Source organism: Tiliqua scincoides, chromosome 7 (assembly GCF_035046505.1).
Source record: "Tiliqua scincoides isolate rTilSci1 chromosome 7, rTilSci1.hap2, whole genome shotgun sequence".
NCBI lineage: Eukaryota > Metazoa > Chordata > Lepidosauria > Squamata > Scincidae > Tiliqua > Tiliqua scincoides.
The window spans coordinates 39,560,245-39,584,382 of record NC_089827.1 but is presented as its reverse complement, the minus strand read 5'-3'; the positions used below and the strand labels follow the sequence as shown (position 1 = coordinate 39,584,382).

Here is a 24,138-nt window from a genome sequence, read left to right as displayed (position 1 = left end):
CACATTCCCCTAAAGCCAGCCCCGATTCGACCTACGGAGCAGTGAGAAACCCCTGGCTTTGTAGAGACAACAGACTGGAGGAGAAGGGACACTGCAAGGCATTTTTAGCATTAGACACCTCATCATAAATGAGAGTGTAAGAGTTCCTTTTGAATGGATCAACCAGCACATACCCAGCCTGTTCTAGGTTCATTTCTGAGGATTTCCCCCAGAATAGATGCATTGGCACAGCCCTCCAAGGTTGTGACCCATACCAGACCTGGATGAAGAAGGCAGCTTTTGAGCACAGGGGGAAGGGAGAAATGGTGAGAACTGAGAGGAGGACATTGGGAACCACCAAGAGGGAGGGGAATACTATTTTGCCAGAGTTAAGACCACTGATAGTTAAGGAGTGGCAAAGAGAGAAGATAAAGAATGGCTTGATGGTGAAAAGAAGATGAACAACCAAGACGGTGCCAGCCATGGGGGGGGGGGAATATCTTAACATGCAGGGCACACATGGTATCCGAGTTCTGTATTGCACAATCATCACATTGATTACTCCAGAATAACTAATGCCTCTCTCAGTTTTGTATTTGCAAACACTATAGCGGATCGCTAACACACACATTCACCTTTAAGTGAGGGTAGGTATGGGCAACCACCCGGTTCCCACAATGGCTATGGGGCTCACCTATGACAAGCAGGCAGGACTCTGTGCCACGGGGATCACAGACGGGGTGGGAAGCGAACCCTATTGCTTTTGGTGAGGTTTTACTCTCAGCTCAGGGGGCGCCCAGGATGGCCACAGGTCAGCAAGAGAGGAAAAAAAGGACACCAAAGCCTGCAGCAGACTGACCAGGAGGCAGTTGTGCCTCCAGAACTGGGGGGGGGGGGGTGGAATGAGAAGAAATGCCCTTTAGTGCCCAATCCTATGCACGTCTACTCAGAACTAAGTCCCTTTCTAGCCAATGGGCTTACTCCCAGGTAAGTGTGGATAGAATTGTAGCCTTAAACCAGGATCAGGCTCTCTGGCATCCACACACCTGTTCCTCCAGGAAGCACCAACCCAGCCAACCAGCCAGCCAGGTAGCAGACACCTGGAAAGAGCCCAGAGAGAGCCCCAGAGCTGCCAGGAGAGGTAACAGGTGTGGCCAGCAAGGGCTCAGGTTACAGGCAAGGGGGGGAGAGCAAACACACCTCGCCCAAGGCTTTGCAGGGTCCCTGGGGGGGGCAGGGCCCCCTGGTCCTCCCAAGGCGAAGAGGGGCTCAGAGGTGGTCCCTGGAGCCCGGCTCCCCCTCCCCTGCCCGGCTCCTCTTACCTTGCCCGGCTCCGTTCCTGCCTCTCCCCTTCGGCCAGCCACCAAGCCTTCCCCCGGGTGGGAACCCCGCAGCTGGAAGGCGGCGAAGCGTCTCCCGTCCCGAGCCACGCAAGAGGCGAGAGGACGCGCAGCCACCGCCGGGCAGCGAAATGCAGCAGGCAGGGGCAGCTCCCGCTTCCAAAGTGCCCGCCTCTCGCCCGCCTGCCGCGCTCAGGCTACGCGCGGACCCGAGCTCCCTCTAGTGGCCGGCCGGAGCTCTGCAGGTGGGCAAAGCCGGCCTTGGTTCACACGTGCGGCTGGATGCGGCCAGGGCGGGGAGCTGGGACTCCTTGCCTGGCGATCACGGTCTCCGCAGGTGCTTCCCGCACAGCTTGCATGCCAAGTGGAAGAATGAACATGCACCTTTAACACCACAAACACACATTGTTGTCGTGGTGCGTGTGGCACCCTCAGGGTTTTGGTGGTGGCAGCAGTGGTGGTGTGTGCATGTGGGGCACAAACAGGGTGGTGGTGCCAGCATGTGTGTGGCAAAATCAGGATAGTAGTGGTGGTGGTACGTGTGGACTATCTCCAACTGGACACCATCAGTGAAGAAGAAGAAGCAGTGGCTCAACGCAGTGGTTGAAAGAAGACATGTGGGCACTCAACATTGCCCCAGAAGACACCCTGGACCGTGCCAATTGGCATGCAGCTTGCAGCACAGCAGACCTCGCACCAGTGCAGGAAAATCGCTAGGACAAAGAGGAAGAGGCGGTGGTGGTGTGTGTGGCGCAATCAGGGTGGTGGTAGTGGTGGTGTGTGAGACATCAGGGTGGTGTTGATTGTGTGTGGCACACTCGGGTGTGGGGGTGTGTGCGTGTGTGGCACACTCAGGGTGTTGGCGGTGTTGGTGTGTGTGTGTGTGGCACAATCAGGGTACCTGGGTGCACCAGGTGTTTAACAAATGTGCACTTCTTGTTTCACCTTGTTTGCTTTGGAGTTGGAAAAGTGACAGTCACAGGGCAGCGAAGAGTTGGAGCACTTCTGCTATGAGAAAGGGCTAACACACTTAGGGTGATTTAGCTCATGATGTGTTGTACATTGTTTTGAGCTTCAGGAAAGTGGTATATAAATCTTTTAAATTAATAAAAAAATGTATTATGAGCCAGCTCATTTGAGGATGGGTCTCTCTAGTAGCGTAGCTAGAGGAGGAGCAAAGCACTAAGTTCTGCAGGCGCCTGAATGTGCCATGCAAGCAACCCTTCCCCTTTGGAGCCATTCGCAGGCGTCCACTTCTGTTTTGCTGCCCCCGCCCAGTATAGCTCCCAAGGGGAGGGGTCACATGCACGTCGCTTTCCGGTGCCTGCAAAACTTCGTCCTTTTCACCCCATCTAGCTATGCCACTGGGTCTCTCTGTAAATTGGGCAGGAGGCTGTTTATTATTGTCCACAATGTCATTCAAGTGGCCTTCCATATTGCTTTGTAACACACTGCCTGTGTACAGCAACCTGAGATATCCAAGGCACTTCACATGCATGGTCTCAGTAATCCTTATAACAGCTCTTGATGGTTGGTCAGCATCAATGTTCCCATATGCCCAATGGAAAAAACAACCAGGAATGACTTCAGCCAGAGTTGGCAATCCTCCGTCCAGCAGCGTCTAAAGTCACCACTCGACAGGGCCTCTGAGACAAATTTTATCAGGAGGTACAAAGTTTCTTTTGGGCCTCTTCTCAAAGGGGAAAGGGATGAAACAGAATGGGGGAGGGTGCCAACAACCGGAATCTACTGTGCTTCCTAATGTGGATCCCATGTCTACTTGCCAATGTAGTGCTGGCAGTTACAGAAACCAAACGTATTCATGAGTCTCTCTAAAATCTTTTAAATACAGAAAATCATTTAGAAAATTAGCATCATTGTATTTAGGCTCACACTAAAATGGAAAGTGTCCTGTGTGTACCAAAACATACTTCTACAGCAGCTGTAATCCTGCAGCTGTGTTCTTAAGTTCCATGGAAAGTGAATCCACAAGCTGAAGAGCTACTTTAGCAGTCCAGTTTCCTCCCAGCTTTGAAACTGTGTTAAGGAGTGTCATGTATGCATTCCTTGGCCCAGTTAAAATGACTTGTGGTAGCAACTGCTACCATGCCCACAGTAGTGTTCCCAGCATCCTATGCGGGCAGCAAGTCCGGGTGAGAATGGAAAATGTAAGATCCCAGGAAAATTATGACCTCCTCCTTTGGCTCCTGGGCCCTCTTTATGACCCTGGACACAGGAACAAATTACCCCCTTTACCCCCCTCTCATGGGCCCTGCCTCTCAATGCCACATCAAGCTAACTGCTATTTTTGCAGCCTTCAACAATGAGACTGCAGTCTAGTGCATGCTTACTAAGCAGCAGTGTCAATGTTATGTATACTTTCCTAGGGGCAAGCCCCATTGAACTCAGTGGGACTACGATTGTGGTGTACAGCGCCCAGCAGTTCTTTCTGACAAAATTATCTTTCTTTATAAGTTGTGCTGCTTTGTAATGCCTGGCCTTTTTTTTTTTTTTAAATCTTGATACCCATAGCAGAGGTATATCATCGGCATTTGTTTTCAACCTTGAGACATCTAGCAGTAAAGCCATCATCATACAGCATATGACGGTGAGAACGATTAACAATAGATTGCATTTTTCCAGAAGTAAGAGGGGAAGGAAAGCAAGTGGCAAGTGAGAGCATAGCCTATATTAAGTGTGACAGGAGCCCCATCAAACTGCTATAGTGAGAGAGGGACGGTCCTCCCCCCAGCACCAGTTTCTTTACATGTAATTTCCATTTAATGCTTCTCATTTTATGACTGTATAGCAGGTGAGTGCTGAGTGAATTCAAACACTTCCTAACAAATGAAAAATTCCCTTTCAACTTGCTGGATCCTTTTGAAGGAAAAGGGGGGGTTGACAGAAGATAGGTTTGACAGCCTGCTTCTTGACAGGCAGTGGGCTGCTTCTGTATGACCTCATCTTGAACGTGCCCTCTCTTTGGTGTCAATTCAGCACACACAATAGGTTTAATAAAGTCATCAGTGGATTGCAACCATGGATACATTTCATGCTTTCCCAAAATGTACATGTAAAGGAAGCAAGGTTTCTGGGACAGGTGGGAGAAACAGAGGTGGGGCACAGAGGGAAGGGACTGGAAAGGATTGAAAATCACCCTTTGTACCCAGACTCAGGGCCACTTAAATGGAGACCACATTCCTATGCAGAAAATGCTTGCTTGCAGAGGTGGCGCCAGGGATCGGCCAGATGGGGCACAGTCCCTCAGAGGGCCTAATTTGCTGATCTGCTCCCAGAGCCCTCAGTACCAGTAGTATTAGAAGATGGGTAATGGGAAGGCCTGGTTGCCCCACGACCCCCATCAATCCAGTTCTGACACTGCTTCCATTTCAGAGTTAGCATTCAGCCTGTGTGTACATAGACACGTTTCACAATGATGCACATTCCAGAAGAGTAGGGTTGCCATTTTACCCTGTGGCCAGGTTTGGCCTGGATTCTGCACATGCCATGCCTTGCCTGATTGGACCATTGTCAGGCTTGGGTTGCGCAAGCTTTCATTCTTTAAAAGAGAAATGTCAGGCTGTGGCTCAGCAATTTTCAACCTTTTTCTTCTCAGAGCACATGGAGAAGGCGCTAAAATGGTCAAAACACACCATCAGTTTTTTGGCAATTGACAAGGCACGCCACACTGTCAGGCGGGGGCTCCCATCTCCCAATGGCCCTACTAAGAAATGACCCTCCCCCAAATCCCTGCAGCACACCTGTGGACCATCTGCAGCACACCAATGTGCCATGACTCAGTGATTGAAAATTGCTGCTCTAAATTGAGATACACTTTCAAATGTGCAGGCAGGTTTCTGCCCAGATACTTAACAAGGCATGGGCAAAAATAGTGCACCTCTATGGAACACACACAGGCTGGTGGTGGGGTTTTCTTCCAGTGGGCTGGAACTGAAGGAGCAGGGGGTGGCTGGCATGGAACTGCTGCTTTGGTTGCTTCGTCTGGGGTAGTAAACAAGAGAGGCAAAGGGCATGGAGAGGCTCTCAAGCAGCTCAGTGGCAAAAGAGCTGGGAAAGAACAGCTGGAAGTGGCACCAAGAGGAAGCAATGAGGCAGTGAGAGGGAATGCTTGCCTTGCCCACCTCCTGGTCTGCCCATCAGCTGGGCCTGGCAGCTACTAGCAGAACAAGTCTTAAGACTTTCCACAGTGGGAAGCTTTCAGATTGCAACCCCTTTGGGGACAAGGAACCATTTATTATTTCACTATGCGAACTGCTTTGTTAACTATATTTGGTTGAAAAATTCTTATTAATAATAACAACAAATACTTCACAGCATTGGACCCAGCTGGACTGAGGCTCTGTTCTATACTTTACTTTGCGTAGAAGTTTATCCAGCCCAGGATACCTGTAGGCAGTGCTTTTTTTGTAAATTAAAAGGTGCAGGAACTCACAACTTGTTAATCATTTATTTATTTATTTATTTATATTTAAACCATTTTTTATTGGGGAAATAAAATATTTTTTATGTGCTACCCCCCTAAAGATGAACTTACTTCTGAGTAGACATGCATAGGATTGGGCTGTCAATCTCCACATCCCCTTCCCCCTATTTTTTCTACACATGGGGAAAAATACTGTACAGGTGCACTTGTAGTGTGTAGTATGTAGTGTGGCACTACTTCGAGGAGAGGAAGCAGTGAATGCATTCCGAAAAATGGCTTACATGAATTCCATGTAATAAAATTACTCTAAGCAACTGTGGGAGTAAGAACAAAAAAGGAATTCTTACACGAGAGGGGTCCTTAGGTGCACATAGAAACAGCTACATTTGCAAACAAGCGATTAAATATGGTTTAATTCAGGTATCAGAATACTCTGTGACTTTGGGAAGGCGCTTGGCATGCAATTGTATGTTCTCTGCTGCCCTGAGCAACTGCTGTGCATTGCTGGAGAGAGCTGCAAACGCTGGCTGGCGGAGGGCATGCTTGTAGGGAAAGATGAGGAGGATCTCTGGCAAGTTGTACACACATAGAATCCCTTTTCACCTGCCCTTAGCATGTGAAAACGGGTGCAGATATATATCTCTGCCAGGATTAAGAGCCCAATCCTAGGTATGTCTACTCTGAAGTAAGTCTCGTTCTAGTCCAGGGGTGCTCAAACTTTCCACTTTAGGGATGCTGGACCTTTAACAAGTTTATAGAAGAGAGAATTGCAGCAGGTACAACTTGTCATCCCACAGATGACAAGCTGCACCTGCTGAAATTCTCTCTTCTATACACTTGTTAAAGGTCCAGCATCCCTAAAGTTGAAAGTTTGAGCACCCCTGTTCTAGTCAATGGAGCTTACTCCCAGGAAAGTGCCTAGGATTGTAGCCTAAGAGGCCAATCCTATGCATGTCTACTCAGAAATCCACTTTAGTGAATGGGGCTTATTGTGGATAGGATGGCAGCCTCAGGGCCCAATCCTGTGCCTGTCTCCTCAGAAGTCAGTCCCATTAGAGGCAGTGGGGCTTCCTCCCAGGAAAGTGTGGAGAGGACTGCAGCCACAGAGCCCTTCCTCTGCCTGTCTACTCAGGCTGCAAGGCTATGACACTTTTCCAGGAGTAAGCCGCATTGAACACAATGGAACTTACTTCTGAGTAGACATGCTTGGGCTCTCAGGCTGCAAGGCTATGCACCCTTTCCCAGGAGCAAGCCCCATTGAGCACAATGAGACATACTCCTGAGTAGACATGCCTAGGCTTGTGCTGCAGATTGGCATGGGGGCTGCACCAGCCAGCTTCCTTCCCCTCCTCCTCCACCAAGCCAGTACCTGGGCATTCCGTGGGTGCCGCAGCCCGTCTCCCTGGCTGGCTGGCTGGCTGTCCATCCGTCCGTCCTCCTCCTCGGTGTCGGCACGTGTCCCCCGCGCCCTCCAGTGACTTGGAAGCTGCGCTGGGAAGCAGAGCGCGGGGGGAGTGGAGGCAGGCTGGGCTCAGGTGAGAGCTTGGAGATGGCGGCAGGAGGGGGTTGTTGTGCGGTCAGGCAGGGGCCAGGCGCCTGCCCACCCTGCACCCCCCAGCATCCACCCAGAGAATGCCTCTATTTTGCTCCCCACCTCCTGGAATGCCTCCAAAGGGGAGGGGCCCCTGCAAAAAGGTGCCGGAACTCCATCCCCCCCACGTTCCATTAGAAAAAAAGCCCTGCCTGTAGGACGTCTGCTTGGAGCCAATGGATATTCGTGCCTGAAGAGGCAAATTCAAATATACTGACAGGCCAAACCTACTGCAGCGCTGGCACAGTGAGGCTGCCAGTCCCATGCTGTATCCAGCACTGTAACTGAGCAGGCTGGAGGTCTCCTCAGGGTAAGGGAACAATTGTTCCCTCACCTTGTGTAGTGAGCTCCAACCTGCTCAGTAGGGCTACGCAGAGGTGTGCCAGCTAAATTGCTGGCACAGAACCGATTTTGAAACACCCCCTCCTCACCTACCCTCCCCACCCCTCTGCCATCTGGCCCGGCACTTACCTGTCCCAGTGGCTGTTGGGCAGGATGTGGCATGTACAGGATGGCACAGGCATTCCTGCCAGTGCTGCTTACTTGTGCAATGTCAAAAAGTTCTTCATTGCATTTTTATGACACCCAGCACTGTCATAGGGCTGCAGTCCTATATGCATTTACCTGCGAGTAAGTTCCAGTTAACTTAATGGAACTTACTTTTGAGTTGACATGCATAGGATTGCATTGTAAGGTTTCTAGAAGAAGAACAAAGGATCTGATTTAGTGGCTGTCAAACTTTTAGCACTGGGACCAACTTTTTAGAATGAGAATCTGTCGGGACCCACGGGAAGTGATGTCATGACCAGAAGTGACATCATCAAGCAGGAAAATTTTTAACAATCCTAGGTTGCAATCCTACTCACACTTACCCAGGAGTAAGTGCCATTTACTATCATTGTTAAAAGCATATACATAGTAGCTTGTTAAAAGTACAGGTCTGTAACATTTCCCCCAATGCAGTCACATACCATGGTACCATTAAGTCCAACAGATTAAAAATAAAATATTGAAATGAATGGGGACCCACCTGAAATTGGCTTGTGACCTACCTAGTGGGTCCCAACCCACAGTTTGAGAAACACTGATCTAATTGAATCACTGCACAGCAGTCAGTCAAATATTACTTGGGAAATAAAACTTTCATATTTACTCATCTTGATGTTCCAGGACAGCAATTTGCTGGTTCTTTCATCCTCATTTGTACATGCCTGGGGAGTTTTAACTATATTGTATTGACCTTCTAGCTCTATTCATCAGCCTCTTTCCTTCAGCGATCCAGAGGTCCTAAATCACAGTGGTGTTTAAAGCAGGCCTGTGTCTCTTTGCGTAATTTAGTGTATTTGTCTCCAGTTGAAAGGGATCTTTTGAATGCCTGTTGTACATGAAATTAGCAATGAAAGAACAAATCAGTGTGATGAATTGATTCATTCACAAATCACAGATTAAAATGTGGATTTAAAAACCAGCTCTTAATTAGAGCCATCCTCTATAGAAAAGTGGTGGGAAACAGAGGGCCTTGTTAGAGGTGATGGATGGGCATCTTTTAATGCCGGCTAAGTGCGTGCAAATTGATCCGCAGTGTCAAGATGCTGAGACATACTGAGGATGGATTTAGGGCAGTTTATGTGTTGGAGGTGCGACTGGTAGGGCTGAGTTAGAAGAGCTGTCAGCAACTAGGTAGCCTCAGAGCAAAATCCTTGGGGCAAAACCCTTGGGGCTGATTCTGGACTCTCCATTGGCAACCTAGTTACAAAAAGGGCCTGCAGATGGAATGGTGGCCATGTCGATGTAGCTTGCTGGAGGGCCATTTTGAATTTTCACCTCCCCCACCCCAGTGCTTTCTAGAGTTGTTCACTTTTAATCCAGTTTCGGCACCTCTGCCTTTAACAAGAGCTTGCTACAGAGAGAGCAGCTGGTGTCAATATTTATCTCCATGCTGTGAAAAGCTTCACCTGCTGATTTCTGCCGAACACGCGGCTGTTAAACAACAGGAGCAGCGGCCACCACAGTGTTCTTCTGGTCAATTGGCAATGTCATTACTTTCTCAAAGCTCAGCTGGAACCACATCACCTTTTTAAAGCTTCGCCTACAACCTGCTGGGACGTTTAGGCACGTGGAGGAGGCACAAGTGCAGAGGGGTTATTGCTCAGTAGTAGGGGTGCACAGGAGGGGCCATCTGGAACTGCTGCCTGCATTGGGGCAGACCCACCGCCTGTCCTCATATGCACTCCTCCCTCCTGTGTCATATGCACAGAAAAACAATTGGGGAAAAAGTGCTTATGTTCACATACCCATACCCCCATCTTGTCTGCCTCCTCAGCCACCTGGCTGCTTAGGGAATCAACCAGGTGGGCAAGGGGGGGGACAAGGTGAAGCACAGTAGAGCTCTGTTCTGCCCATCCTATTTATTTGTTTCAAACAGGACCAGGCAGTTGTAAAAAGGAAGGAGATAGTAATGGAGCGGAAAGTCAGGGAGAAGGTTCTGCCTCACCTTGCCCATGCAGCTCCTTTCCTATGGCCAAGGAGCAGGGTAAAGATCTAGTGGCAATGGTAGCACCAGTGCTACAAATTTTTCCTTATTCTTTCTACTTTCCAGCAGTGCTGGAGAAAGATGTGGGCTGCCCCAGCCCAATCGTCTTCCCATTTGACCTTCCCATTGGTCCTCCTGCAGGAGGAGGATCAGAAAGTCACTGAAGTGACTCACTGTGCAGTGGGCTAAAGGAGGACTGCAGGCAGATGTGGGTTCCAAGGCACCCCTCATCAATTCACCTCTCCACCCAACTCACCATTCAAAACAGCTGTTTCAGTCAAGTTCATGACTGGGCCAGCCTCGGTACAACATCTGCTCTGTATACAGAAGGCCCCAGATTCCATCCCTGGCATCTCCAGGCCCTTTTTTGAATCCCTACTGCCAGTCAGAGTAGACTACATTGGGGTAGATGAACCAAGGGTCCATATAAAGCAACTTCATAATGAAATGCTTACCTCCATCATTAAGTGATGAAATAAATGAAAGGCTTACCTCCATCACTAAGCAAAGAATGTTGTAACTCCAACCTTATTTCTAGGACTTTAGTTCTCAGAGGAATGCTTCTATTCCCACATGACTTCAAGATCAGTAGTACTGTCAGGTTGCTGAAGGCCCTGGGACAAAAAAAAAAAACCCTATATACTGCCCCCAGCTTACTAACTACAGCAGCAAGTTGTGGCCCCTCCTAACCTTCTCCCTCAGGCAATGGGAGAAAACTACAGGGGCTGACCAATACTGAGGGGTCCTGCTAGGTACATGATGAGCACTGGCTGAGCTGTGATGATGACCATGCTCAAGATCATAATAATCTATAGCACCACCAGAAGAAGAAAACAGAAAAACACTTCCACAGCATTTGCTGCTGACCAGAGAGCTAGGGGATAATCAGGGTCACCAACTCTTTAATTAAAAATAAGCATGGCATGCATAAAATTGAACAGATGCCAGCATGGAAATTGAAACGATGACAGCATCACCCATTGACTTTAAGCCATTTTACCCAATGTTGCGTATACACAACAGGGACCAAATGTTTATACCTGTGGGATGGGCGAAAATGGGTTAAAGATATTAACTCACCCCAAATCTTGGAGTTGATGGCACTGTTTCGGATTTTAAATAACATTTAAAATTTAAATAAATTTAAATAACAAATTTAAAACCACAACATCATCCAAATTTGGCAGCTTTGTTTCATTTCAGCACAAGGCTTGCAGTGACCTCCCAAACACCCTGGAAAGACAGGCAACATCAGTAAAGAAACAAACTGGTTGCTGAAGGGTGAAAAAGCAGGAGATGGGGGAAAATGTATGTGGCAGAGTCTGTTTGTTTTCAATACACCAGAGAAACTTATGAAGCGAAACCCAAGTCACATGAAATCACAACATGTGCTTTGCTGCCAAGGTCAGACTGCTGAGCAAGGCTTTGACTCTTAAGGACATTTAAGATTAAGAGCAGGAGAAATGTTTGCAATAGAGAAGGGGCTGTGTCATCTTTACTCTCTCTTTTTGAGGGAATGACATCTCATTTTGGATTTTTTGTAAAAATGGACTCTCCTGATGGAGAATGATGTACACAGGGAATCTTTTCCAGGGAAGAGACTCTGGGCACAATCCTAACCAGGTCTACTTAGAAGTAAGTCCTATTTTGTTCAATAGGGCTTACTCTCAGGAAAGTGTGGTTAGGATTGCAGCCTCTAGTGCAGAGAGTGAGATTCAGCAAGGACCAGAGGACTGCTCCTGGATTCCTTCAAGGTTAAGCGCAAAATAGAGGTATATTGTCAGGACATTTGCTGTGATATTGTTCATATTAACAATAGTCATGTTATGAATACAGGGCAATCAAATACATGCTAGTAAGCACACACACCCACATGAACACTTTTTGTGGAGGGATTTGTGCCTTATGATGTGCACCTAGCATCAAGATCCATTCAAAGTATTTATACTCAGACCAGTTGCTCAGCTCGTGTAGCAGGGAAGAACCATACGCTTCTCTCTATGTGGTGTTCCTGGTATGCTAACGTTGAATAGTCATAACTAGAAAGCTGCTACAACATCAGGTGCTCTGACTGTTCCTGTTTACCAGGAACAATCTCTATTTTCTTCTACTTATCTCTGGAAAATCCCTGTCCCTTTCAGACAACAACCCAGATTGAATATACATATAGAGTGGAGGGAAGGTGGGGTGGAGCTATGTCTGCATAACCTGCTCCAACCATACAATTCATTCAAACCTGTGCATACAGTCACAGATTTGGATAAACATGCAGAAGATGAATTGGGAACAGCAGGTATGATCTCAATCCCTCTCCCTATGTGTGTTCATTCTGGGTTGTCTAAAAGGATTTGTAGCTAGTAGGGCATAGTAGTAGCACAATCTTATACATGTCTACTCAGAGATCAGTTCAGTTCCATTGTGTCCAATGGGGCTTATTCCCAGAAAAGAATTATAGGATTGCAGCCCAGATCACTCTCCCTAACGCCACTCCCTAACCAACAAAAGCCATTTCATCACCAGAGGAGGAGGCTCTTGGGGCCTGGCAATCAGGTGAAACACTCATGATGCACATGGATGGGGCGGAAAGGAAAGGAGAAAAAAACACAAAGCACTAAGAATGTAATTAACTACATATGACATCAGAGTCCTCTAAAAGACTGCAAAAGTTTCAACCAAGATAGAACAAGTGAAATCATTCATGATAAGGTGGACCCAAGATCTCTGGCAAGCTTACGGGATGTGATATATGAAGGGAAAAACAGCTGGAAAAGAGAGGAGCCACTTTTCATTGTGTGCAGATCTTAAGAAGAAAATTGCTGTAAAATCATGACCAGCTGTTATGTGACACCCTACATGCCGCATATGTTTACAGTTGCATGCAGTACAAGAGGTTGAAATGCCAAAAGGATAGTGACAGTTTTGTTTCCATGTATGGTGGACCATCTAAAAATAACCACAAATCAAATTCCCAATGTTAATTTAAAGGCTCTAGTTTTTATTAAGTTTATAACAGATACAATAATCCCCTAAAATAAATATTTTGACCTCATAGCTTGTGTGGGAACAGCTGCCAGGATTTTTTATTCAATTTATTAGGAGTTAGACACCAGCTGTAAAACAATGGGAAAACAAGCTTTTCAAGAATGCTATGGAGGATAAATTAATGAATTATCCAAGAATGAAAAAAGAAGACAAAAGCAAACACTCTCCAGAGCAGCGGTTCTCAAACTGCGAGTCTGGGTCCACCCTCAGTGGGTCGTGACCCAATTTTTGTTGGGTTGTGAAACTGACAGGGAAGATCAGGCTACATACATCAAGGGTTAAACAAGCTGCTACTTGGCGCTGGGGAGCTCTGCTGCCTAATCACAATTACAGCCATACCCCTTGGCATTTATAAATCAAGCAGCAGCCCCCAGGGCCTCTAAAAAGTTTGAGAAGCACTGCGAGTCTAGACTAGAGTATATGTTTTTTGAGCATTTCTCCTAAATGCTTGACAGGAATACTCACAAAATCCAAATAGTTTTCAGGCCAAAGTAGGAAATGTTGAAGAGTTGCACATCCTGACTAGTCACTGTTCAGAAATGACTGGAATTATAAGATAAACCTAATGTGTGCATTTCATTAGCGTACAGACTAGTCTGACATTTTTTTCTGGGAGTTGTGGGGCTGCACATGCTGGATCTCGTATGATCTCGGAAGCTAAGCAGGGTCAGGCCTGGTTAGTACTTGGATGGGAGACTAACTTTGGGAATACCGGGTGCTGTAGGCTTATACCATAGTCTTTTGAGACTAAAGGTTGCCAAACATTTTTTTTTTTGTGGGGCTAGGCCTTTACCACCTTCTCTGTGCTTTACATTTTTTGTTCCAGAAGCTTCTTTGTCAGTCTGGCCAGTTAACCTGTAAGTTCTGCCTTGAGCCAGAGGTTGCCAACTCTTGAAAATTCTTGATATTGGGTGGGATGTGGGAATGGCATCCTAAGAGGTTTCGGAATTGATACGAAGCTGATTCCTAGACCAATATGACCCTAGTTCAGGACTCTTCTGCAAAATTAAAGTTTATCATCTTTGGGATAAACCCTTCTGTAAACACCTTCCCATATTAGATAAAAGGTAGGATATAAATATTTTAAACAAAATATTTCACTGACAAAGATATGAACACTTTTTCTTGCATCCCTATTCTCATTCCAAAACTCATTGCTTAGACTGCACACAAGTGCATGTGACCATTACGTATTACTGAACATAATCCACCTGTGCTATACTATTTATTTGCCCTGCAGTAGCCTGTCCTGTACTAGCTTCAGAAGCAGGAATGTTAGAAAACTGAGCATACCACTTTGCCCCCACAAACATGCATGACACAAAAGACTTGGTTGAAACAGGGTCATGATTTATTCCATTACAAGGCTGCGCAGCGATTGGTGCAATGCAATGGGTTCTGACTTTACTCCACCCCCCCTTTAGTGCGGGCACCTAACAAGGAGGAGACAGTTCCTGTCTGAGCCCTCCTTTTGGGCGAACCACCCTGACTCTGAACCTGAGCTTGCCCAAGGCTCCCCCAGGTTCTTCATCACCAACCCTTGGAAACGGGGTCCAGCCAGCTGAATTGTTCTGCCCACCCTGAGCCGGGGAACCACGAAGGTGAGCATCCCAATTCCATTCCGGGGTCAAGCCAGGCTGCCCCCAATCCGGGTAGCCTCGGGGCTCAGCACTGGCCTTAACCTGGCCTGTTGCTTGCCTGAAGGTAGACACCGGTTCCCTATTTCTCCTCCAGTTCCCGCACTACCCTGCCACACAGGGGGGAGGGGTAGCCTAGCGCTTAGCATCCCCCCGCCCCATCTAAGAGTCCTCGCAGGACCCGTTGCAAATCTGACAGAAAGATATGGTTCCCAACCTCTGAGAGATGCATGCCATCTCCCCTGTAAAGATGCGGCAGAGAGCTCACAATATCTGGGTGGTGAAGCACCAGGCTGCTGGCTGCCAACACTTCCCTCCCCAGGTGCGCAATCACCTTCCTTCTGGCTCTATCAACTCCAGCTGGGCTTGTGGCACACCTTCAGACCTGGTGTGGAAGCAGGTCTGACCATATGATGATCAGGCCAGGCATCCAGCTTCTCAGTGTGGCGAGGTCTTCTGCCGCCTGCTGCCTTAAGGACAGCCCGTCCTCAGGCAAAGGTCATTACCGCCAAGGTGTATGAGAAGCACCAGGGGAGGAGGAGCTCCCTGTATACACTCATATACCATGGGCAGTAACTGCCCCCATTTCATCCCTCTTCTGGCGGCCCACTGCACTGAAAGCTGTGCTCCCAGGCCCAGCTGGGCTCCCAATTCACTCTTGAGAGCTTGCTTGTGAGCCCAGAAGACAATGGAGTGGCCACAAATCAGTGCCCTCGCTGGCAGGGAAAGGCCCAAACCTAACAATTAAAGAAGGAAGAACAAAACAATGTAAGTAAACACGAATAATCAGGTGATAACTAAGACGACCCACCTGCCTTGGGGCGCACGTAGCTCTTAAATGCCTGAGATCTCCAGCTATCTATTCTTTTCATCTCCCCACTATCATAACCCATGCTAGCAGCAGCCGTTGCTGCCTCTATCCTAAATGAAGGACAGCCAAACTTGGCTGAGTCTTGACCAAGGCCATCCAAACACTTCCTCACCACAACCAGGAACTGGAACCTGGTGAGGGGCTCCAGCCTCCTCTGCTTGGTGACCTGGTGAGGGGCTCCAGCCTCCTCTGACTGGTGAGGGGCTCCAGCCTCCTCTGCCCCATTGGGGGACCATCACAGACATCTTGGGATCCACTCACTTTGTGTGCCTCCTGCGCTACATAGGCCCCATTTTTTCTTCCTGGTGAGGGCCTCCAGCCTCCTCTGCTCCATTGGGGGACCATCATTGACATCTTGGGATCCGCTCACTTTGTGTGCCTCCTGCGCTATGTTGGCCCCATTCCCAGCACAACAGTGCTCCTTCCACTTGTGCACAAAGAGTGGCCTGTTGGACACGCCTCTTTGAGCCACATACTCACGCAGCCCTGCCACCGGGCAAAGTGGGGAGTTCCCTGCCCCATTCAGTTGGACCCACTGTCCATGACCAACCTGGTCTGTCTTCGACTGCCTCAGCCTCGGCCTCACGCCAGCCTGGGTCCAGTGTACATCGGTGACCCGTAGGGCACAGTCAGAGGAGTCCCACCTACTTTGTGCCCAAACCTTGCCCGGGTGGAAGGCCCCCCAAAAAGGACAAGGACAGCAGCCCTAAACAGCAGTGTTTCAAATGCAGTGAAACAGACTGCACTGAATGACTCACATAGTGAGGCCAGGAGGTCAAACGTACTAAGCTGCCTGCTAATGCGAAAATCCCCAGTGCAGTCAGACAGCCCGCGCGCCTAGGCCTCAAAAGCCAGGACTGCCAAGTAGCCGCCAAGTGTATTACTTGCCCTGCTGTTTGACCTGAGTCTGACTAAAAACTGCATCACATGCTCTAGGGCAGGGGTGTCCAAAGTTTTTGGCAGGAGGGCCACATCAGCTCTCTGACACTGTGTCGGGGGCCGGGGGAAAAAAAATCAATTTACATTTAAAATTTGGATAAATTTACATAAGTTTACATAAATGAATATATTAAAGATTAAACTATATGAATGAATGAATGTTCTTGCAATAGCTCAAGGCCTATAAAAGGGCTTGCACAAAGCAAGGCCAGCCTTTCCTTTGCTGCCACTGCTGCATCACAGATGTGAAACAGCAAGCTGTGGAGAGAGCCCTCGTCCCTCAGCTCACAGGAGAGGTCAAACAGTCACCCTCATACTGATAGCAGTTGTGTCGGGCCAGTGTGGGCTCCAACAAATCTCTGGAGGGCCAGAGGCTCATTGGAGACTGGGGGCTCCCTGAGGGCCGCATTGAGAGGCCTCGAGGGCCGCATGTGGCCCCAGGGCTGGGGTTTGGGAACCCCTGCTCTAGGGGGATGGGCCAGCAGTAGCCCTGAAGCCCTCAAACGCCCCTACTCTCCTTTTATAACTTGCGCAGGTGCTTGGGGCCAGGGAGGCATTCACTGCCCTGTTGACTTCTCGCATCCAAGTTCCACAACCACTGGGGCATGGGGTCCAGCTCTTCCCTCGCACAGGGTGCCAACAGGGTGCCAACTTTCCCCTGCTAACTGGTTAAGAGGCACTTTTTCAAGTGGGTGCTCCTCTTTTATTTAGCAGGGGGAGAGTAACTGGCCCACCTCACCCCAGCACTGTCTGTTCTAGTGGCTGTCTGCTGGTGTTGCATCTTTTTAGATTGTGAGCCCTTTTGGGACAGGGAGCCATTAGATATTTGATTTTCTCTGTAAACCGCTTTGTGAACTTTTTGTTGAAAAGCGGTATATAAATACTGTTGTTGTTGGTGAAAAACGCTCCTCCTGAAAACGAAAGAGAGCATTGGCTATCCCATTAGCCAAGCCCGGCACACGCCTAGCCACAAATAACATGTTAAAATGTAGGCATTGCAGTACAAAGGCGCATACTAAATGCATGACTCTTGGTGACCGGAGGTTTGCCGATTTACAACATGAACTACTGCCAGATTATCGCACCAGAATTGCACTGTGGAGTCCTTACACTCCAACCCCCAGAAGTGGACAGCAACGATGATGGGAAAAAGCTCTAAGAAGGTCAAATCAGCTATAATGTCCGAGTGCCAACTAGAGGGCCATCTGCCAGCACACCATCTTCCCCGAAAATAAAACCCAAAGCCTGTGCCACCTGCAGCATCTGAGTGGACTTGCAGCTCTTAGGAAGATAGCCCACATGCCCATATCCTCCCGCATTGCTGGTGTCACTCTGATCCGGTGAGGAGGCTTAGAAGCCCTTCTAAGGGCATTTGTTCATCTGGGTGGACTGGCAACAGCTGAAATGCAGGCTCAATGTAGCATTTTGCCATTTGCGCCGGAGCCCCACAACCTCTGAGAATAGCCAATGCCTCATCAAATGATGTGTACCGCAACTAGCAAAATCCTGCGGTATACCATCATTCACTGAAGCGCCCCTGGGGAATGAGAGGTGGTGGATCAGCCGTATCTCCCTCCACACTACATCTTTGAAACCAGTCACTGATGTCAAATTATTGGCCCGAGCTGCGACCCTAAGTGAGTCCTTTATAGATGTTCAAATCACAGTAAATGAACACATAGGGGAATGACATTGCCAATGGCCCAGAACTCATTCCAAGAGCTGTCTGCATGGGAATTCCATTGAGGCATTCTAATGAGGGTTTGCAGGTTAGGAGGCAGAACATCTTCATTTAATGCAGGTTTAGATGTCTGCAAAGGCCTGTTTGTTCAGAATGTGCATACTATCAGGTGAGTTCAGGTGTAATATGGGTCTTGTAGTGCTTCACAAGTCCTAGGCCCCCATTTTCTTTCCCTATTTTTGCATAGGCAGCCCCCAAATAACTTTCCGAATAAATAACCCCCAAATAAAAAGCAGCTAAGAGGACCAAACCCACAAGGAAGGAGACCAGGACTCCTTGCCATCTTGTTTGTAATTGCAATGAAATGCACGAGGAGGGAAAGACTTTTTTTTTAGGGTGTCTTTTTACGACTTCCCTGCTCATAAACCCACATTAACTGGACTCCCACCCTAAAGACCTGCCTTCTTCTCAGGTGTTTGAGAGGCAAGTTAAAACATTCCTGTTCACACAGGATGGGGTTCACCTTTTTTTTTTCCCTTCTCTGCCTTGAATATGTGACTTTATCTCCTGCAGGGTGACCGGACATCCTCTTTTTCTAGGAAATGTCCTCTTTTTTAGCTTTGTGTCCTGCGGTGGCTCTCTATCATGCTGGCGCTGGCTGAACTGCAAGACCTGTTAGCTGAGCTGCTGGCTGTGGTGGCTGAGTGCCAAAGTGCATGTACATGCACACTGGACCTCAGAGCTGGCAGGCAAGGCATCCTGTGCCAACAAGTTTGGAGGGCCTCCTTTGTCCTGCCACACCTGGGTGCAAACTGCAGCCTCTGCTGCAGAGCCCTGAGCCCCCTCACCCTGTGACACTATAAGCCCAGGCTGTGTGATGGCCACTGTGGTGGTAGCTAGTCCCTCATGCTCTCCCACCCCTTGGGATGTGAGTGCGGTAATCTCCTGTGCTCCATGTCTACCCAGAAGCAAGACCCGTTATACTCAGTGGGACTTACTCCCTGGAAAGTGGAGCAAGGACTGGAGCCCTATGGTCCATGCCTCTGCATGCCTACTCAGAAGCAAGCCCCATTATAGTCCATGGGGCTTACTCCCAGGAAAGTGGGGTGAGGACTGCAGCCCTATGGTCCATGCCTCTGCATGCCTACTCAGAAGCAAGCCCTACAATAGTCCATGGGGCTTACTCCCAGGAAAGTGGGGCCTAGGATTGCAGCCTTAGAGCCCGAGGCCCTGCATGCCTACTCGGAAGCAAGGCCCATTCTAGTCCATGGAGCTTACTCCCAGGAAAGCGCGGCCAGGGCTGCAGCCCAATAGCCCCAGCCTCTGCCTGGCTCCTCAAATGTAAGCCCCATTACAGTCCCTGGGGCTTACTCCCCTGAAAGTGGGTGACCCTCTGCAGGCCTGGCGGGGGCGCTGAGCTGGTGCCCACCTCCCAGGCTGCACTCATGCTGTGGGGATCCGGAGAGGTCTTCACAGGCTCCAAGTCACGTGGCCTGCTCCCACTCCCACATGGAGGTACAATGAGACCTGGTGGCATTCAGGGAGCTCTGCCACCTCTTGCACCAGTGCTCCCAAAATGGCTGCTGATAGAGTTCTGCAAACTGCGTTGGCAGCTATTTCATGACAGCAGAAGTGTCTTCTGCTGCTGAGACGCCCTCTGGGCTGTTTTTAAAAATGAAATAATCACATATTCTTACTCTATTTATCTCTGCTTCGACTTCCCTCCCTCTGCTCTTGCCCCTCTTGTTTATTTTTGCTTGTGAGGCCCTTGGGGTAGAAACCTCTTATTCTCTGTGATGTGCCATGTGCTGTAGAAAGTAGAAAAAGCAGTTGTCAAGGGATGGGGTAAGAGAAATGATATGCTGCCATTTTGTACAAGTATTTTCCTACCTAACAAGTGAGTTGAGATGCAGCAGCTCTCCAGCTGCTCTCCATTCTAACTTCTAGAGAAGAAGCGGGAAGCTGAAGAAGTCTACTGTATAGGTATACACACCACTGCTGGCCCTTTCATGCAGCCACCAGATGCAGGTTGCATCAACAGCACTTGCAAGGGGTCCAAGGGGGCTGTGGTTTAAGGGTGCCTTTCACCCTAAGTCTGCTGCCGCCACCTCCCTCCAACCAGCCATCAATGCAAGTCACAATTATCTGCTTCCCATTCGCTTGAGTGCAGAATCACTGAAAGGAATTTTATCAGGGGGTACAAAGATTCTTTTGGGTCCCTTCTCTCTTCAAATGTGAATTTGGCTCCCAGCCCCCCCCCTTTTGGCTCTTTTTAGCTCCTGGGCCCCCTTTTTGACCCCAGGTCCAGGTTCGATGTACCCCCTGCACTCCGTTCTCAGAGGCCCTGCTTGAGTGAGAAGCAGCTTATTCCCCTCCTTACCTTATTCCCCTCACTTTTTGCACACTGCCATGAAACCCAGAAGTGTGGGACATCTGATTTCATGGCAGTCCACATGGAGCACAGTGTGGGTTTTCATCTTTTTTTTAAATGCAGAATTGGCAGACCTGAGGTGGCATCATGCACCATTCCAACATGCCACCCCAGTGCACAGTAACAAAATATTGAGATGCCTCTCCCAAAATAGTGACAGTGGTTTACCTGGGACAGGTACCAAGAAAGAGGGATTGTCCCTGGTAAATCGGAACACTTGGAGCCCATGAAACTCTCACCTCCCCCCAAAGCCTCTGCTAGCAATGACTCCATTATTCTGAACAGGGCCAGAAACATCTTGTTCTTGCATCTGTTGTCAGTCTATGACTTTCAAATTCTCATGACACTAAGACCCTGGGAAAGGCTGAAACTATTTATTTTCCTTCAGATTCATTACAAAAACATTGGCAGTGACAAACAACATTTTTAAATACTGAAAAGCGACAGTCTCTGGAGATATTTGGCTTATCTGTTTAAGACAATGTGGGCGATTAAGCAGAGCGTCTTCAACCAAACGTTGGGGAAACTCCAGCATGTTCTTTCCATTTCAAAAATAGTTTGCTCCAATTTTGACCAGGCAAAAGAAGCACTTTATCCATTCCTGACTGAAAACCTAACATAGGCAGCCATTAGCAGAAATGGTTCTAGCAAGGCGACTGAACCTCAGGTTGTGTCATTTCTGCTGTCCCCAAGTCCCTTGGTAGGAACAGAGAACTTTGTGGAACAACAGGGTTTGCTTTCACTTTATGCTGGGATTTTCGGATAGCACATGCTGCAAGAGGTACTTGGGTTGGTTTTGCATTTTGCAAAAGCTTTCTGTCCTATGCAAGTCACATTAGATCCGGAATTGGTAATCAAAGAGAAGGACTCTCACACCACCACCCCCCCACTTTTTTCCTTCTCCAAAATATGTATGGTGCTAGAAGACATTCTTCTCTTTCCCCCAGTTCTCTGTTCCTCAAGTAGGGCTTTTGCAGAAGGTCACCAGAGAGGGTGGCCACAAACATTACAGATGGTCATAGAGACCTGGCTCCCGCTTATAGAAACTTGGATATAATTATTGCTTTCCTTGCTGGGCAGTATAAGTACTGTATGTAGAAATCACTTTGAGAGGGCATGGAGAATGAAGTTGATTTTACAAACATATTAAGGCTTTTGTGGCTGGATGAGTTTAAAACATAATTTAACATGTTGGTCAAGTCTTTAAGCCACGGATTAAAACACATTCTAGGATCTAGTCCCAACACTCCGAATCCAGCTTCTGATGCTAGCATGGTTCTTCCAAAATGACTGGACCTCCCATGTGGTTTCTACATTATGTTATCAAGAGAGGCATGGGCTGGAAGTGGTACCAACACTATTCTGATGATGTAAGAGTTCAGTTTAAGTCCCTGTTTAAGTTTGACCCCTGCTAAGAGGCACTTTTCAAGTGGGTGCTATTCTTTTTTTAGCAGGGGGAGAGTAACTGGCCCACCTCACCCCAGCACTGTCTGTTCTAGTGGCTGTCTGCTGGTATTCCCTGACATCTTTTTAGATTGTGAGCCCTTTTGGGACGGGGAGCCATTTAGTTATTTGATTTTTCTCTGTAAACCGCTTTGTGAACTTTTAGTTGAAAAGCGGTATATAAATACTGTTGTTGTTGTTATTAATAATGATGATGATGATGATGATGATGATGATGATGTAGCCTGGCAACTGTCATTTCTTTAAGATAAGGAAGGTCACATGGCATGCTTCAAAGGCACCTAAGGAGCAACCTTGCTGCACCTAAGCCAGCCTGAATTTGGTCAGCACCTGGAAGGGAGATGTCTTGGGAACATCTGTGTGTCACCTTTGAAAGGTAATTAATGAAATAAATGCAAATTTTAAAAGCAGCATTGTTGGCTGTCAGAATTCCTGTAACTCTGATTTGGGGTCAATGCAACTAATTCTGTAGCAAAGCACTTTCAAGCCCCCTTGCTCTCTTACCTCCTGATTGTTCTATGCTAGAAGTCCTGGTGTTGGTCTTCCTGGAATTCTTTAGCACTGTGCCTTTGTACAAAATCAGGGCTGGTTCCAAGAAGAACATGTAACTCTGGTAATGACCTCCATTCAGCTGGGGTTTAAGGCAAGCCATTCTCACTGAATCTATACTATAAAATCAGGGATCACTGTGATTGAAATCCACAGCCAAATACCAGCTGTTTTCAAGGAGACACAGACATTGCCTTTCATCTGTTGCAGATAAAGTCAGACGTTTATTTGTAATTGCATTCAAATTCCAGAACATTTATTTTGTGCACTATAAATTCATGCTTGTGGGAATCTGTTTCAAGCTGTTTCTCCCCCCTCCATGCATTAGGTAGTTCTTCAGAAATCTAGTGTGTCATCAGTTCCCCAGCATATTAGCTAATACTCAATCCAAGAGGTCAACAAACATATCCAAACCCCAAGAACAGCTGCAAGCCTTTTGGGCAGAAGCCAATAAACATGGAGTTTTCCCTAGAGAAGGGAGGGGAAAAAAACTCCTTTGTAGAATTAAATTTAAAGGGATGACCTGTCAAAGATGGGTTGCATTATTATAAGTGGTAGAAATCGTGGGTTCAAGTGATTATCTTGGAAAGCTGAAGTCTTCTGCATATATAGTACATATCTGGCAAAAATCATTTCATACTAAACAGGTAAACCATGTTCTTGCCAATGATTAATTAGGTTGTTTCCACAGCACCAGAACTCCTTGCCATTTATTTTTGTAACCTGATGTTCTGCTACAACTCTGTGGGTCTCTTTGTGAGCTTCAGGCTATATGTATAACCACTGACAGGGCTGGTCCACCCATGAGGCCAAATGAAGCTGTCAGGTCAGGCAGCAGATTGGTGGAGAGCACCTACCTCTGTGGACCTGCTTGCCTCCACTGCTCATCCTCCTCCCCCCATTCCCTGGATTGGGAAAGGAAGAGGAAGCATGGCAGGGAGGAGAGTGTTGAGTTAGAACATTGAAGAGCGGGAGAAGCAGAGGCTGGCACATCACCAGGTAAGTGGGCAATATGTAGGATTCCGCCTAGGGGTCAGGAGGTCTGGGTTGGTCTTGACCATAGGAATATTTATAGGTAAATGCCTCAGTCCACCAATTCACTAAGTAGGCTGGTGAGGAATTAATTACAGCCGCCAAGAAAAACAAGTGATCTTAGTGCAAGACTAGTGCTGGTAAAAATCAATGCACAAGACTCACAAGGAAGCATCACCAAAGATTTAACAATCTATTAAAGAGGAAACTTTAAGTTCTGGCCTGGGTACCTTTAAAAGGGGATTGGACAAGTTTCTGGAGGAAAAATCCATTAAGGCGCTACAAGCCATGATATGTATGTGCAACCTCCTGATTTTAGAAATGGGCTATGTCAGAATGCTGATGCAAGGGAGGGCACCAGGATGCAGGTCTCTTGTTATCAGGTGTGCTCCCTGGGGCATTTGGTTGGCTGCTATGAGATACAGGAAGCTGGACTAGAGGGGCCTATGGCCTGATCCAGTGGGGCTGTTATGTTCTTAAGTCTCAGATCTAAGAAGTGGTGCCAATTTGAGCCAGTGTTTTCCTCCTCAATTTCCAACTGTTCCTTTAAAAAAAATAAAAAAATTGAGTATAACCAATAAGTACCAATAAGTAGGTTTGTATAT

The 24,138-nt window shown here is 47.8% G+C and overlaps 1 protein-coding gene across 3 annotated transcripts in view; it reads right to left on the bottom strand.

Moving 5' to 3' along the window:
• Nucleotides 1-24,138, bottom strand: part of EPS8 (EGFR pathway substrate 8, signaling adaptor) — a 176,220-nt gene that overhangs the window by 139,679 nt on the left and 12,403 nt on the right. Inside the window, exon 1 of one of the 3 annotated variants that reach the window (XM_066633377.1) lies at nucleotides 10,380-10,457. The exons of 1 other annotated variant lie outside the window; for it this stretch is intronic. The gene's annotated coding sequence lies outside the window, so the exon portion shown is untranslated. Of the gene's footprint in view, nucleotides 1-1,301; nucleotides 1,448-10,379; nucleotides 10,458-24,138 lie in introns of those variants that run through there. One more of the 3 variants, XM_066633375.1, reaches the window with a different exon arrangement.